The sequence below is a fragment of the Fundulus heteroclitus genome, unplaced genomic scaffold, assembly GCF_011125445.2.
Source record: "Fundulus heteroclitus isolate FHET01 unplaced genomic scaffold, MU-UCD_Fhet_4.1 scaffold_301, whole genome shotgun sequence".
NCBI lineage: Eukaryota > Metazoa > Chordata > Actinopteri > Cyprinodontiformes > Fundulidae > Fundulus > Fundulus heteroclitus.
In genome coordinates, this window is record NW_023396711.1 from 63,251 (window position 1) to 77,762 (window position 14,512).

Genomic DNA, 14,512 nt, shown 5'->3' on the forward strand with positions numbered 1-14,512 from the left:
TCCCACTTTATTAATCAGCTGAGCCAAAAGTAAGACTCCATTTTGAACCCAAGTTTCAAGATACAGTGACCTATTTTTAAACAAAATATCTCTGTTGTTCCAGATGAGGTATTTCTTGAGGTGAGAAGTTATGCTTATAAATGAGCGTCCACGCTAAGAGTACCTGCTTATGGAAAGATGAGAGTTTTACAGGAAGTTTCTCAACATTGTAATTACAATGTAATATGAAGTTGAATCCACCAAAGCGCGAGAAAATGTGATGCGGTATGAGGTTCCAGATAGAGGCTGGATTCTTAAGGAAGAGTTTAGCCCATTTAATTTTAAATGTGTTATTTAGGGTAGAGAAATCCAGAAAGTTAAGTCCACCTGATTCATAATTATTCATAATAACGTTTTTTTTTTAATATAGTGAGTACAATTTTTCCATATAAAATTAAGAAGCATACGATCAATATCTCTACAGATTTTGTTGTCTAAATGTAAGGGGAAAGCAGCATAAGTCAGTCGGGATAATCCTTCAGCTTTAGAAATCAACACTCTTCCTCTTAGAGATAAATCCCTCTGAAGCCACTGGTTCAGTTTAGTTTTGGTTTTCTGTATAATTGGTATAAAATTAGAGGAGCATCTTAACTTTTGGTCTTTAGAGATTAAAATTCCTAAATAAGAAACTTCTTGCTTAATAGGAATATTGCAAATATCATTAGCATGACAAACCTTAATCGGTAGCAATTCACATTTTTTTAAATGTAAAAATAATCCGGAGGCCTTGGAAAAGGTATTAATCACATCTAAGGCCAGAGGGATCTGGTTTGCATTCCTTAAAAATAGTGTTGGCTCTTTATTAGCTATGCAGATTCCTTGTACGGCACTATTGGAAACATGAGTTGTAAGGATTTGAGAGCAAAGTAAGAATAAGTATGGTGAAACGGGACATCCTTGACGAATGCCACGTTTTAGGTCAAATCTAGGGGTGGTGCCGTTTGGCAATTTAATAGCACTATTGCAATTGGAGTATAATGTTTTGACTGTGTTACAAAAAAAGGGACCAAAACCAAATTTTCTTAAGGTTTGAAAAATTAATTGATGTTCAATTGTGTCAAAGGCCTTATAGAAATCCAGGAAAAGAATAAAACTTTCATCAGGTACCAAATATGAATAATCAAGTAGGTCTAGAACAAGTCTGATGTTGTTAGAGATGTGTCTGTTCCTCATAAAGCCTGATTGTGTCTCATCAATAACTGTGTCCAAAACCTCTTTAACTCTGGAAGCAAGTATTGAAGCCATAATTTTATAATCATTATTGAGTAGACTTATAGGTCTCCAATTATCAATAAAGAGTGGGTTTTTGTTTGGTTTTGTATGAAGGCAGATTTGTGTCTTTATTATTCAATCAAAAAAAAGGTTGCTTCAATCAAAAAATATATTTTCAATTAAAAAAAAATTCACTTCAATTAAAAAAAAACTTTTCAATCAAAGAAAAAAAGTATTTGAATCCAAAAATATATTTGAGACTCAAAAAAATACATTTGAACACTGATTTTCTTTGATTGAAAATGTTTTCTTTGATAGAAGTCCGTTTTTTTTTTGTTTGAAGCAATGTTTTTAATTGAAGTAGCATTGTTTTTTGATTGGACCATATAATGGGTGGGACATTTGTGTCTTTATCATTCAATCAAAAAATAAGTTGCTTCAAACAAACAAACAAGGGAATCAATAAAAAAAAGTCACTTCAATCAAAAGATAAACGTTTTCAATCATAGAAAATAGTTTTGAATGCAAATAAAATATTTGAGACTCCAAAAATTGCATTTGAACACTTTTTTTTTAATTGAAAATGTTTTCTTTGATTGAAGTAATCTTTTTTTGCGTTTGGGGTATACATGGGTAGGACATTTGTGTCTTAATCATTCAATTCCAAAAAAGTTGTTTCAATCAAAAAAAATATTTTCAATTAAAAATAAATAAATTAAATGCAAAAAAAAATTACACGTCAATAAAAAGGTATTGAAGAGAATGTGTTTTTTAGTTGTTTTTTTTTTTTTTTTTTTGAAGAAAAAAAAATTTGAAGTTCAACATTTTTTGATTAAATAACTTTTTTTTTGAAGAGAAAAAAGTTTTAAAGTTCAATTTTTTTTGATTGAATCATTTTTTTTTTTAAGTGAAAAAAGTTTTGAAGTTCAGATTTTTTCGTTTGAATCACTTTTTTTTTTGAAGCTCAAAAAGTTTTGAAGTTCAAATTTTTTCGATTGAATCATTTTGGAACAAACGTACCGTGGTGGGCGGGTGCTTCTCTATTGGTCAGACATGTTTGATTGACAAGTGTCTACACCAACGACGTCTTTCTGACAAAGAAGTCTTGTTCGGCACTCCCCAGGCCAGACAGCTTTTTAACAGCAAGAGGGAACAGCGGTGAAGTTGTCGGTAAGTAGATAAAACAGGTTGAAAATAATTGTTGTCATGTTATTAGCCTATTCTGTTGATATTTACAATAAATTGTACGCTTACTAACTTTGTTCACGTTGAGGAATGTTTGTAATGGTGTGAGGTTAGATGTCTAAATATTTTCAGACAGGCAAGCAAAGTGGGCGAACCTATGGCCCCCACGCAGCAGCTTGCTATGTGCTAAAGAGCTACTGTGTTGAGTAAAGTAGCCACAGCGCTGCCTGTTTAGTAGATGCTTTTATCTTGAGAGCGGGATATAGGCTGCTTAAGCTGCTGTTAGTCGAGGTGCATGCGTCTCTCCCCCCCCTCCCCCCATACATTTACCGCTGGGTCCCGTGTCGGCCAAGTGCCATGTACTGTGCAGGGTATGGCAGGCCGTTTTAACATTTATTAGCTTGACTGAATATGTATACCAGACATCTCAAATACATTCCTTCCTAGTCAAAATTTACATTTCAGACATCTACAATAACATTTGTCCTATCTAAAATGAATATTTCAGATATCTTGAATATAATTCAAAGTAGTACAAATTACGTCACTTTCCCCATTCATGTGTATAGGGCTTTTATTTACAGACATCTACAATAACATTCTTCCAATCTAAAATAAACATTCCGGATGTCTAAAACTGAATTCCGACTAGGATGAAATCTAATTTCAGATCTCCATAATCCAGTCAATACTAGTCATCATCATTTCAGATATAAAAAATAAATAAAACATTCTAGATATCCAGATATATAATTCTTGACATCAAAAATATATTTCTACTAGTAGAAATGACATTACATATATCCACTACTGATTATATGACGAATTAAATTGGAATTTCAGATATCTAAAATTTAAATATGCCTATACAAGGTTGTGTTGTGAATTGGCACTATATAAATAACATTTAAATAAATTGAATTGAACTTCTGGTCACAAAAAACCAAAACTTTTAAAATAAGATTATAGAATTGTTACATTACAGTTAATATTTCTCCTCTTCCCATCTCTCAGAGTTACCCTAAAAGCCATTTTGTCTTAGCTGATCAGTGGAGTGGACATGAGTATTTCTCCAGCCAGCCATCAAATAAACGTCACATATTAGTGCTAGGGTATTTTGTATGTCAGGGTTCGTTTTTAATCATGCCTTCCTCATTCTAGTGAATTCAGTCTATTTTAAGCAGAGGAATTTAGTCTTGGGTAGTCATTTAACTAACCATCCTTTTATGTTTCTTCTGCAGCATTGGAAGCAAAGTTGTACTACTTTGTAGCAAGTAGTCTGTGTTGTCCGTGGAGGAGTTGCCCACCATTTTTTCTCAGAAGGGCTGTTTCAGCAATTTGCGGGCTTCCAAAGGCCCCTTTCAGACCAGAAGTTCTGCATGATCACAAACTCCGGGAGCAGCTAATCAAGGTATGAGTATAAACTGTCATTTGTCACCTTCAATACTTTTTAAAATGCTTAGTCCTGGATAATGTGGGCCTACCACAGATGAGGCTTAAAAGCCTCTGTGTGAAGTTTGCATGTTCTCCCTGTGTATATGTGGCCCCCTTTAGGCACACCGGTTTCCTTCCATTGTCCAAAGACATGCACTTAGTATGAGTTTATTGGTGGGACTCATGTGTCCGTCCATCCATTTTCAGACCCGCCTAATCCCTGATGGGGTGGCGGGGGTTGCTGGTGCCTATCTCCAGCGGTCACTGGGGGAGAGGCTGGGTGGACTCATGTGTATTCATCTTTATTCAGACAAAAGAAAGTGAAATCACCAATGAGGCTAATTTTGCCATTGAAGAAGCTGCAGACAGCATTAGCATCAAGGGTTGCCTTAGGCATGTCCCAAACTGGAGAAATAAGGACTCCCTAGTTCGCTCCGCTGTCAAGTTTATTGTCAACGGACCTATGAGAGTTGCCCACGACCAGTAAAATATTCACACCCTCTTATCTTAACAAAGGTGTTGATGTTGTCATAAGATCTGAGGGGAAAAAATGGGTTCCTCCATGTTTCTGTTAGCATACTTGTGTTGTGGTGCCTTTATCAGTAAGATTGATGGACAGGGATATTAATCTATACTTCTAAAAACCACCAACCAGGCCAGAAATCTGGATTTAGTGACAGATTCAGACCTAAATTTTAAGAAACAAGTTAAGGCAATTACAAAATCAGCCTTAAGAATATCAGATGAAATGTGTGATTACTTTGCAGGACCTGGAGAAACTAGTCCTTCATTCATCTGCAGTCAGCCTAATTATTGTAACAGCATGTTTACAGATCTACCATTTAAATATACAGGGGTTGGACAATGAAACTGAAACACCTGGTTTCAGACCACAATATTTATTAGTATGGTGTAGGGCCTCCTTTTGCGGCCAATACAGCGTCAATTCGTTTTGGGAATGACATCTACAAGTCCTGCACAGTGGTCAGAGGGATTTTAAGCCATTCTTCTTGCAGGATAGTGGCCAGGTCACGACGTGATGCTGGTGGAGGAAAATGTTTCCTGACTCGCTCCTCCAAAACACCCCAAAGTGGCTCAATAATATTTAGAACTGGTGACTGCAGGCCATAGGAGATGTTCAACTTCACTTTCATGGTCATCAAACCAATCTTTCACCAGTCTTGCTGTGTGTATTGGTGCATTGTCATCCTGATGCACGGCACCTCCTTCAGGATACAATGTTTGAACTAGTGATGGGTCGATGAGGCGTCATGAAGCGTTTCAACACATTGCCAAACTGTATTGATACTGTGTCACTGAATACTGACACCTGCTGGACCTTAAAAGTCAGTGACAGAGTTAACTGACACTGATTTGATGACCAAGTATACACAATACAATTTAAATCATTGTATGTTGCATTGCATTATTTTATATTTTCATTTGAATTAAACATATATTTGATTTTTTTTTTTTAGATACAGTCAATAAATAATGTGAACGAGGATGCTTGTGGACTGGCTTTTATATTTATTTATTTATTAAAAATTTTTTGCTGCCATGTCCTTTCAATGCTCATGCTCACGTTCAATGATTGATCGAACTACTCAGAGTAGCAGCTTTCTACTAAGTGTAGATCAGCCGTTTTTTCTGAAACGACGCTCAGAACAAAGACGCGCAGCGCAACCCGCCCAACCATAAAGGCGTCTGCCTAACCCATCCATCAGTGGTGCGCTCCGATCAGCACCTGGCGCTCACAGAGCGAGACTGTGGTACAACACCATCACACCAGAGTTGCAACATGGTTAAAAATGAACCATTATTAACCGTTACTTTGTTTACAGTTCAACTTGGATTTTATTTACTGCGCAGCATATCTTTGCTGTGCGCAAATGCACACGTGAGCAGCTTAGAGGGAACAGAAACAGTTTGGCGCGTCAGTCAGTTCGAAACAGTTCCTGTATCGGTCACGTGACTTTCCCATATCGATACGCGCATCGACACGGGTTTTGCTCTATGAGCTCGACACATGCGCCGACGCATCGGTGTTGCCGGACCCATCACTAGTTTGAACCATGTGCATCCAATTTGTCCTCTTTTGAACTCTGGTATGTCACCCATAATGTTGTGTGCAGTGCAATATTTTGAGCAAAACTGTGCTCTTACCCTGCTAATTGGACCTTCACACTCTGCTCTTATTGGTTCAATGTGCAATTAATGAAGATTGGCCACCAGGCTGGTCCAATATGACCATGAAAGCTACCACACTAAAATAAGAGGTGTTTCAGTTTCATTGTCCAACCCCTGTAATAGACAACTGCAGCTCATTCAGCCCTAGCTAAAAACAAACCCTAGGACCACATCAGTCTGGTTCTGAGGTCTTTCCATTGGCTCCCTCACTGTCAGAAGACAGACTTTTGAGTTATGCTGCTGGTCTATAAAGCTCTGAATTTTTTAGGACCAGGATCCATCAGTGGCCTTCTGATCCAACATAAATCCATAAGACCTCTCAGGTCATCTGGATGCAATCTGGACCGGTTCCCATAGTCAGAAGTAGACCTAAAGAAGCTGCATTCAGCTTCTATGCTCCACATGTCTGGAACAAACTCCCAGACTCAGCTAAAACATTTTTATGTAAATCCAGATTAAAGACCCACCTGTTCTTAGGTCTATAGTTAATATTAGCCTGGCGGTCCACCATGCTAATAATACGCTGAGAAATGCAGAGTGGTCACCACGCCGCGGTGCAGGCAGCCTTTGAAAGCACCCATAATTGTTTTGGTCTACAGACAGTGCTAAAGCACAACCTTGTGTCAAAATAATGCTTATTGTTCCTTTAATAAATTGTTTGTTAATCATGTTTGTTTTTTTATATGTACTTTTTTAATGTCCTCTGTACCTTGCTTTAAGGTTTTTGTAGAAATTTTCTTGTACATTAGATGTGCTTTAGAAATAAACTTGCCTTGCCTCTTAGGTTTGCAGAGGGCTTCAAGATTCTGGGGCTACTGAAAGAGCTGCAGAAAAACCCAGCTGTTGTTCCTGACATGTCCGTGTGTGAGGAGAAAGCCCTCACTGCCAGGGACATGAGCCACAGTGGCCTATTCTGCTCAGGGCAGCAATCAGCGCGTTCTGGAGAACCAGTTGGTCTGCTTTAGGAGTGACTGGCTGATTGACATTAAAGGTCTGTTTTTGCATTTTAGTCAATTTCCATAAATTTAAAATTACTTTGTACAATACATCAGGGGTATTTTTTCCATGTCTAACAGTCGTATTCTTCTATTGTTTTGTCTTATAGAAGAGGAGGATGGTCCGCCCTCTCTCTCGATGTTCACCTCTGGAGCCTCTGCCATCCCTCCAATTGGCTTTTCCTGCCAGCCTGAAATCCAGTTTCTGCATGACACCAAGACAATTTACCCAGAAGCCAATACTAGTGTTGTTGTCCTGTTGTATCTGTCACTGCACTCCTCCTACAAGGCTGTTAGAATATACATGATGGAGGGAATTTTGCAAGCTCCGACCTTTGGAGTTTCTTAAATGATCACGAATGTGACTATGAAAGGTTACGCTGTAAGGTGATGACGGGTTTGCATGTTTGTCCAGCTGTTGTTAATGTTTTACTTAATTTTAAGATAAAACGTGGTTTTACAAGTCTGAAAAGTGTACCAGTGTTTAAAAAATACTGTTCATATGTTTTTTACTAAAAGCCTTTAGCTGGTCCTGAGGATAAAATATCAGAAGACTGTGCCAGATGATTCAGGTTCTGTCATTAAACTTCTGAAATGGTTTTAGATTTTAACAACTTTCAGGAAGTTGACAAATTGTTATCCAAGACCATCATATGTTCTCTTCTAGGTTTGTCTTTATGGCAATAAAGAAAATACTCAAAATTAAAGTTTGATACATAAAAAAATATTAAACTGAACTTATCATGGCCACTAATGACAAAGAAAAAATAAATAAACAGATATTTTTGCCAAAAGGAGGGAGAAGTTTAACACAAGAAGAGGGCCAAAATAAAAATGTGTTTTTTAAAAGAAAGAGAATGAATAAATTTCGTCCCACTTAATGATTGTGTCCCACTTGTTGATTCTTCACGAAAACATGCAGTTTTATATCTTTATGTTTGAAGCCTGAAATTTGGCCAAAGGTTGAAAAGTTCAAGGGGGCTAAATACTTTCAGAAGGTTCTATATGTGAGATCATGTTGGTCCAGACAACTCCTGTAAGACAGCAGCACCAGATGTAAGGGAGAGGTTGAAACATAAGATATGCAAACTATATAGAATTTCCCATTAGAGTCAATAAAGAAGCTGTTTTATATTACCTAGTCTGATGTGTTTGTGCATAATGTGTACAGTCCTTTGGAGTTCTTATAGAAGAGATGTTGTGAGCGTCTGTCGTCTTGACTTAGTTGGGCATCTAAATTTGCAAAACGGAATCTTTCGCTCAGAGCACAATTAAAATGTGGTAGAAACGCAAACATCCGAAGGTTAGGTTAGGGATACAGTGACGGTATTCATGCTTCTTCCTTTTTTCTGAACTAAAGTTTACAAGTTCCTCACAGCGGCCTGAGTGCAAGGTTTCATCGAACCGCACCCAACAGTTATTTCAGAATCAGAAATACTTTAATAATCTCAGTGGGAAATTATTTTCGTTACACGCTGCAGATATAAAAACAACAATTATATAAATACAACATTCCCCACAAAAGAAATATAAATATATATATATATATATATATAAATAAATAAATATTTACAGATCTAAAATAAAGTAATAATGGCAATGTGCAAAAGAATGATTAAATGTCAATAATTGTCAAATGTATTCTGCATCAGAATTACAGACGAGCTGCTGTGTGATTACTTTCTGTGGGCAAACCATGGTGGTACCAAGCCTGTCTGAACTGTTCCAGCCTCCTTTGAATCTCAGGTGGATATACAATATGTAAAGAAAGTCTGTGGATATCATTATCTGGGTTAAGATTCTCTGCGTCCTCCAGACAATAGAATGTATGGTAGAAATGCTGCAGCACATGCAAAAATCCATCCTGCCAAAGGTGTTCTATGCGCTGATTATGAACTGATTCTCCTGTTATGAAGCCTCTGTGTTCCAGCCCTTGAACTAGATGCATGCATAAAGCAAGCAGCATGTTTTCATCCCCATGGTCTGATCTGACTCTTGATGGTAGTCCATAGTAAGATGTTGCTTTCAAAAACTGACAGAGTACTGTTGTTGCCCTATTGTTTGTACTGCAGCTGAGGTAATCCGACACGAGTGTCCATCGATGGCACCATGTATCACAAAGCCCCATCTAGAAAGTTGAAACAACACAAAATAAAATTAGTACTTAAAATAAGGATACAACCCCCTACCTGGAGACAATATACGATAATGATCAGAAAACCCGTATTAGAAATAAATCAATGGTTTCAAAATTTTTTGCTGAAATTATGAATAATTGAATTAGTATATCAGCAAATATTTGAAACACGTTATCACCTAGTGCTAAAAATCAACATTATCAATCTTCAAAAAGACAAAGTTATATATTCATTGCTGGAAAAACACTCAAGGTCACTATATTGTTTCATTTGATAATTTTCTGTAAAAAGCAATTCAGAGCACAATAACTCAACAATAGAATTTAAAGAGCTACTGATATCAACCTGGAGGGTATCCCAGATAGGAGGCTTAACAAATATGGAAAAGCCTGGTTTCTAGGTTGCTAAATTCTGTTAAAGTGCAACTCTTCCCCAAATCAGCTGTTTGTTGTCAATAAACTCTTAACATGGTTGTTTTATAGTACTATCTACATATCCTGGTCATTATTTTTGAAAAATTATAATGCATATTTGTTGAAATCCGGCTTTTGTGTCCAAAACTCAGTATGGCGCCTTCCTAGGGTCAAACTTCTTGCATTGAATTTCAAATTAACATTAGTTTCTGCACGTGCAACGTAATTCTGAGTGTGTGACATTGGTCCCCTGGCTGCTCAGGACTATAAAAGCCAGCTCAGTCTTAAAAAACAAAACAAAAAAATAGAGCATCTTCTTGTGCCTCCATAGAGAGCACTATTGCACTTTTCAAACTCTCTAGCGACCTTTTTTATCTTCAAAAAACAAATTTACCAACTTTTTATGTGTTGTTGGGGAGTGTATGTGAAAGCAATCAATTGTTCTGCAGTTAGTGTCTTGAGGCAGCCGGGAAGGGGCTGCTGAGAGACTGTGATGTTGGTTCTAGGTTGGACATTGGACATGGGCGATCTGCGGTATCTGCCTGCTGTTTGAGACGATACAGAGAGGGTGATCTGGGGCTGACGTGTCCACATTACAAAGGAATCATGATGCACAAAGCTGCCGGTGATCCCGCCTGGGTTACAAAGCAGAAAATATATGTTGATTCTGATATATGATAATATATAACAGGACCAATTCTGTCCACCATTTGACTCTGCAGCGCCAGGTTGTGGCTTCACTGAGTCAGGGCCTTGAGCCAGCAGGTCAAATTGATCAGAGTCTGGCCTGCTTGGCTCCACAAAAACCTTCCTACACCGCCAGGGATGAGGAGGGTGAAAAATCCTCCAACTCAACAGACCGAAACGTGGCGTAACTACCAGCATAACTCTGCTCACTCTCCATGATTCAGTACAGCAAATCAAGCAGCCTGTCTCACTCTCATATATATATATATATATATATATATATATATATATATATATATATATATATATATATATATATATATATATAAATAAATAAATAAATATGCCACAAACTGTTGGGGTACGGCACATGGTAAGCCCACCTTGCAACAGTCCGACTCCACCTTCTTGCAGCAGATGTCAGGTTTGTCCTTCCCAACATTTAGCGTACCCTGGCCCGTGCGACAATCACATCTTGAGCACGAAGCAGCACCCTCATCATCTGAAAAATACAAACATGAAAGCATTAATGATTAAAAAATACTCTCACAAGCGGATCCAACTTAAATATCAATTTTCTGTAGAAAAGACAAACCTCATTCCCAGAGTTTGGATACTGGTCCTGCAATGTGCTCACACGCTCTTGCAGCTGATTGTCATCTAAGGCAGACAGTCTTCCTCTTATGTGTAGGTCCACCAGCTTTGATTTGTTGTTCAAAAACGACGAGGAACATCCCATCATTTTTGCCTTTTTTTTGATTGTATGTCCTTGCTTCATAAGGACGTCTATGTGCTCTCTGGTAACAATAGATGGTCTGCCACTCCGCCCTAGGAAAACAAATGTTAAGTATTACATTTTATACAGAAGACAACCCAATCTTTAACAGCAAAAAAATAAAATAGAAATCAATTAATAAAAAAAAAGAAAATAAATTTTGTTTGTGAGGACTTACCTGAACTAACCCGCCTTATGAAGAAACGACGATCCTCGGTTCGATGGAAATGAGCTATTGCTAGCACTCCAACCTCAGTCAAACTGCTTTACTGTTCATTGTAGGTTTCTGTAGACAATAAATGTTCAATTCTGTGAAGGTTTCTTACACAACTTTCTATTGAACGTCGCTCTCTGTCGCTACACATTCCCTGGCTAAGGGCTCGCTCAGTTTCATGCCCTTTTCTTGCAATTCTGTCAATTACTACCAACGCAAATTGACGGACAGAAAGCGGAATTTACAAAGTTGGATGTCTTACATATTGGTTTCAAAACTTTTGATCATTGATTTTTGATATCTGAAATAAAAACTATGACCGGTAAAAAATGGATTATGGAGATCCAGGATTAGTTTTCAGACATCCAGAAAGTTTATTTTAGATAGGAAGAAAGTTATTTTAGATATCCGAAAGTAAAATCCCACTACACATAAATGTGAAAAGTGATGTAATTTCTACTATAAATAATTATATTTAAGATATCTAAAGTTTCCACTTTAGATAGCAAGAATTCTGTTGGAGATATCTGAAATACACATTAAGTCAAGACTTTAGCACTGCAAAAAGGGAACTAAAAGTGAGTAAAACTTTCTTGAAATCAGTGTATTCTTCCTTGATTTGAGCAGCTAAATAAGACTATTTGCCAATGGAATGAGTATTCTTACCCCTAAAAGAAGGTTATTAGCTATTCTGCACTTGAAATAAGATGATGTAGATGAACTGTTATTATTTTAAGTGCAAAAATCTTATTCCGTATTTGAGATGTCTGAAATTCATATTCAGTCAAGCTAATAAATGTTAAAACGGCCTGCCATACCCTGCACAGTACATGGCACTTGGCCTACACCGTCAATGTTACTTTGTATTTCCATTTTGAAATCTGCCTCTACTATGCCTTCCATAGAATTGCACTGTTGCTATTGCCTTACTTGTTTGTACTTACTTTGTTTAAATAAAGTTCATTAAAAAAAAAAAAAAAAAAAACTTGGCCGACACCGGACCCAGCGGTAAATGTATGGGGGGAGGGGGGAGAGAGACGCATGCACCTCGACTAACAGCAGCTTAAGCAGCCTATATCCCGCTCTCAAGATAAAAGCATCTACTAAACAGGCAGCGCTGTGGCTACTCAACACAGTAGCTCTTTAGCACATAGCAAGCTGCTGCGTGGGGGCCATAGGTTCGCCCACTTTGCTTGCCTGTCTGAAAATATTTAGACATCTAACCTCACACCATTACAAACATTCCTCAACGTGAACAAAGTTAGTAAGCGTACAATTTATTGTAAATATCAACAGAATAGGCTAATAACATGACAACAATTATTTTCAACCTGTTTTATCTACTTACCGACAACTTCACCGCTGTTCCCTCTTGCTGGTAAAAAGCTGTCTGGCCTGGAGAGTGCCGAACAAGACTTCTTTGTCAGAAAGACGTCGTTGGTGTAGACACTTGTCAATCAAACATGTCTGACCAATAGAGAAGCACCCGCCCACCACGGTACGTTTGTTCCAAAATGATTCAATCGAAGAAATTTGAACTTCAAAACTTTTTTCACTTAAAAAAAAATGATTCAATCAAAAAAAATTGAACTTTAAAACTTTTTTCTCTTCAAAAAAAAGTTATTTAATCAAAAAATGTTGAACTTCAAAATTTTTTTTTCTTCAAAAAAAAAAAAACAACGAAAAAACACATTCTCTTCAATACTTTTTTATTGACGTGTAATTTTTTTTTGCATTTAATTTTTTTTTTTTAATTGAAAATATTTTTTTTGATTGAAACAACTTTTTTGGAATTGAATGATTAAGACACAAATGTCCTACCCATGTATACCCCAAACGCAAAAAAAGATTACTTCAATCAAATAAAACATTTTCAATTAAAAAAAAAGTGTTCAAATGCAATTTTTGGAGTCTCAAATATTTTATTTGCATTCAAAACTATTTTCTATGATTGAAAACGTTTATCTTTTGATTGAAGTGACTTTTTTTATTGATTCCCTTGTTTGTTTGTTTGAAGCAACTTATTTTTTGATTGAATGATAAAGACACAAATGTCCCACCCATTATATGGTCCAATCAAAAAACAATGCTACTTCAATTAAAAACATTGCTTCAAACAAAAAAAACGGACTTCTATCAAAGAAAACATTTTCAATCAAAGAAAATCAGTGTTCAAATGTATTTTTTTGAGTCTCCAATATATTTTTGGATTCAAATACTTTTTTTCTTTGATTGAAAAGTTTTTTTTTAATTGAAGTGAATTTTTTTTTATTGAAAATATATTTTTTGATTGAAGCAACCTTTTTTTTTGATTGAATAATAAAGACACAAATCTGCCTTCATACATCCGACAGGACTAAACATACCAGAGTCGTGAGATCATTGCTTTCTACAAGAGCCCACACTGACTGGGCAAAACCTTTTTATTGTTCTTTACAAGGTAATGCTTATGAGGACGCAGGTGACAGCTGTTGGCACTGTGGTCCAGAGACATTTTTAGCAAGGCCCATAGTGATATGTTTCCATTCTTTTTCAAATACTGTAGAGTGAGATTTTTATGTAATACATCAAACTGTTTGATTCAGAGATAAGAAACAATGAGATTTTAACTAAAGATACAAAATTGTATGCATGAATTTAGGTGACATGACAGATTCACAATTTTTTAGTCAACTATTAAATCAGTGGATGCATATGGTTTTTATTTTGCTTAGACTGTTCTATCCCAGGTACATCCAACATAACCCTTCTCTTTGAGGGGCAACAAGACCATATGGTACCTTCTACTTCTTAGCTGGCAGAATGACTGGACATTCCTTTTTAAATGATGGGCCACGGGTTCATGGGCTTAGCAAGGCTCTTGTTCACATATTGGTCCTTGCTGATAGAGACACTGTTAGTCTAACTCCATGACGTGGCAGATCTTAAGAGTGTTTTCCAGAATTTACATGGTAAATACTAATTTATTCTAAGCCATAGTGAAATCCAAATTTAAACAATTTGTATCAATAGCACTGTCAATTATCAAAAGCATGAATATTTCTATTTAAAGTTCTTACAATACACTAAAATGGACTTTTTCCTTCATTTGCATGACGGTTCTCTCCTCACTAAGCAGCAGAATAATCAAATGGTTTGGCCATTTCTTGGGACTTGCCACCTGCAATGCAAAAAAACCCAGATGGCTGTTCCAACAACTACTCCCTTATGCACTAAGATTTCATCCTAAG

At 36.7% G+C, this 14,512-nt stretch overlaps 2 long non-coding RNA genes across 2 annotated transcripts; one reads left to right on the top strand and one right to left on the bottom strand.

Annotated features, from left to right (window-relative positions):
* Positions 1–2,162: 2,162 nt before the first annotated feature.
* LOC118559498 lies at positions 2,163–7,936 on the top strand. The gene is made up of 4 exons (XR_004928899.1): positions 2,163–2,421; positions 3,678–3,847; positions 6,845–7,051; positions 7,166–7,936. It is a non-coding gene; the product is annotated as an uncharacterized LOC118559498 (long non-coding RNA).
* A 660-nt stretch (positions 7,937–8,596) lies between these two features.
* LOC118559499 lies at positions 8,597–12,802 on the bottom strand. Its single transcript, XR_004928900.1, has 5 exons — positions 12,631–12,802; positions 11,247–11,354; positions 10,889–11,121; positions 10,677–10,795; positions 8,597–9,183 (listed from the first exon to the last, which is right to left on the bottom strand). It is a non-coding gene; the product is annotated as an uncharacterized LOC118559499 (long non-coding RNA).
* Positions 12,803–14,512: the final 1,710 nt, after the last annotated feature.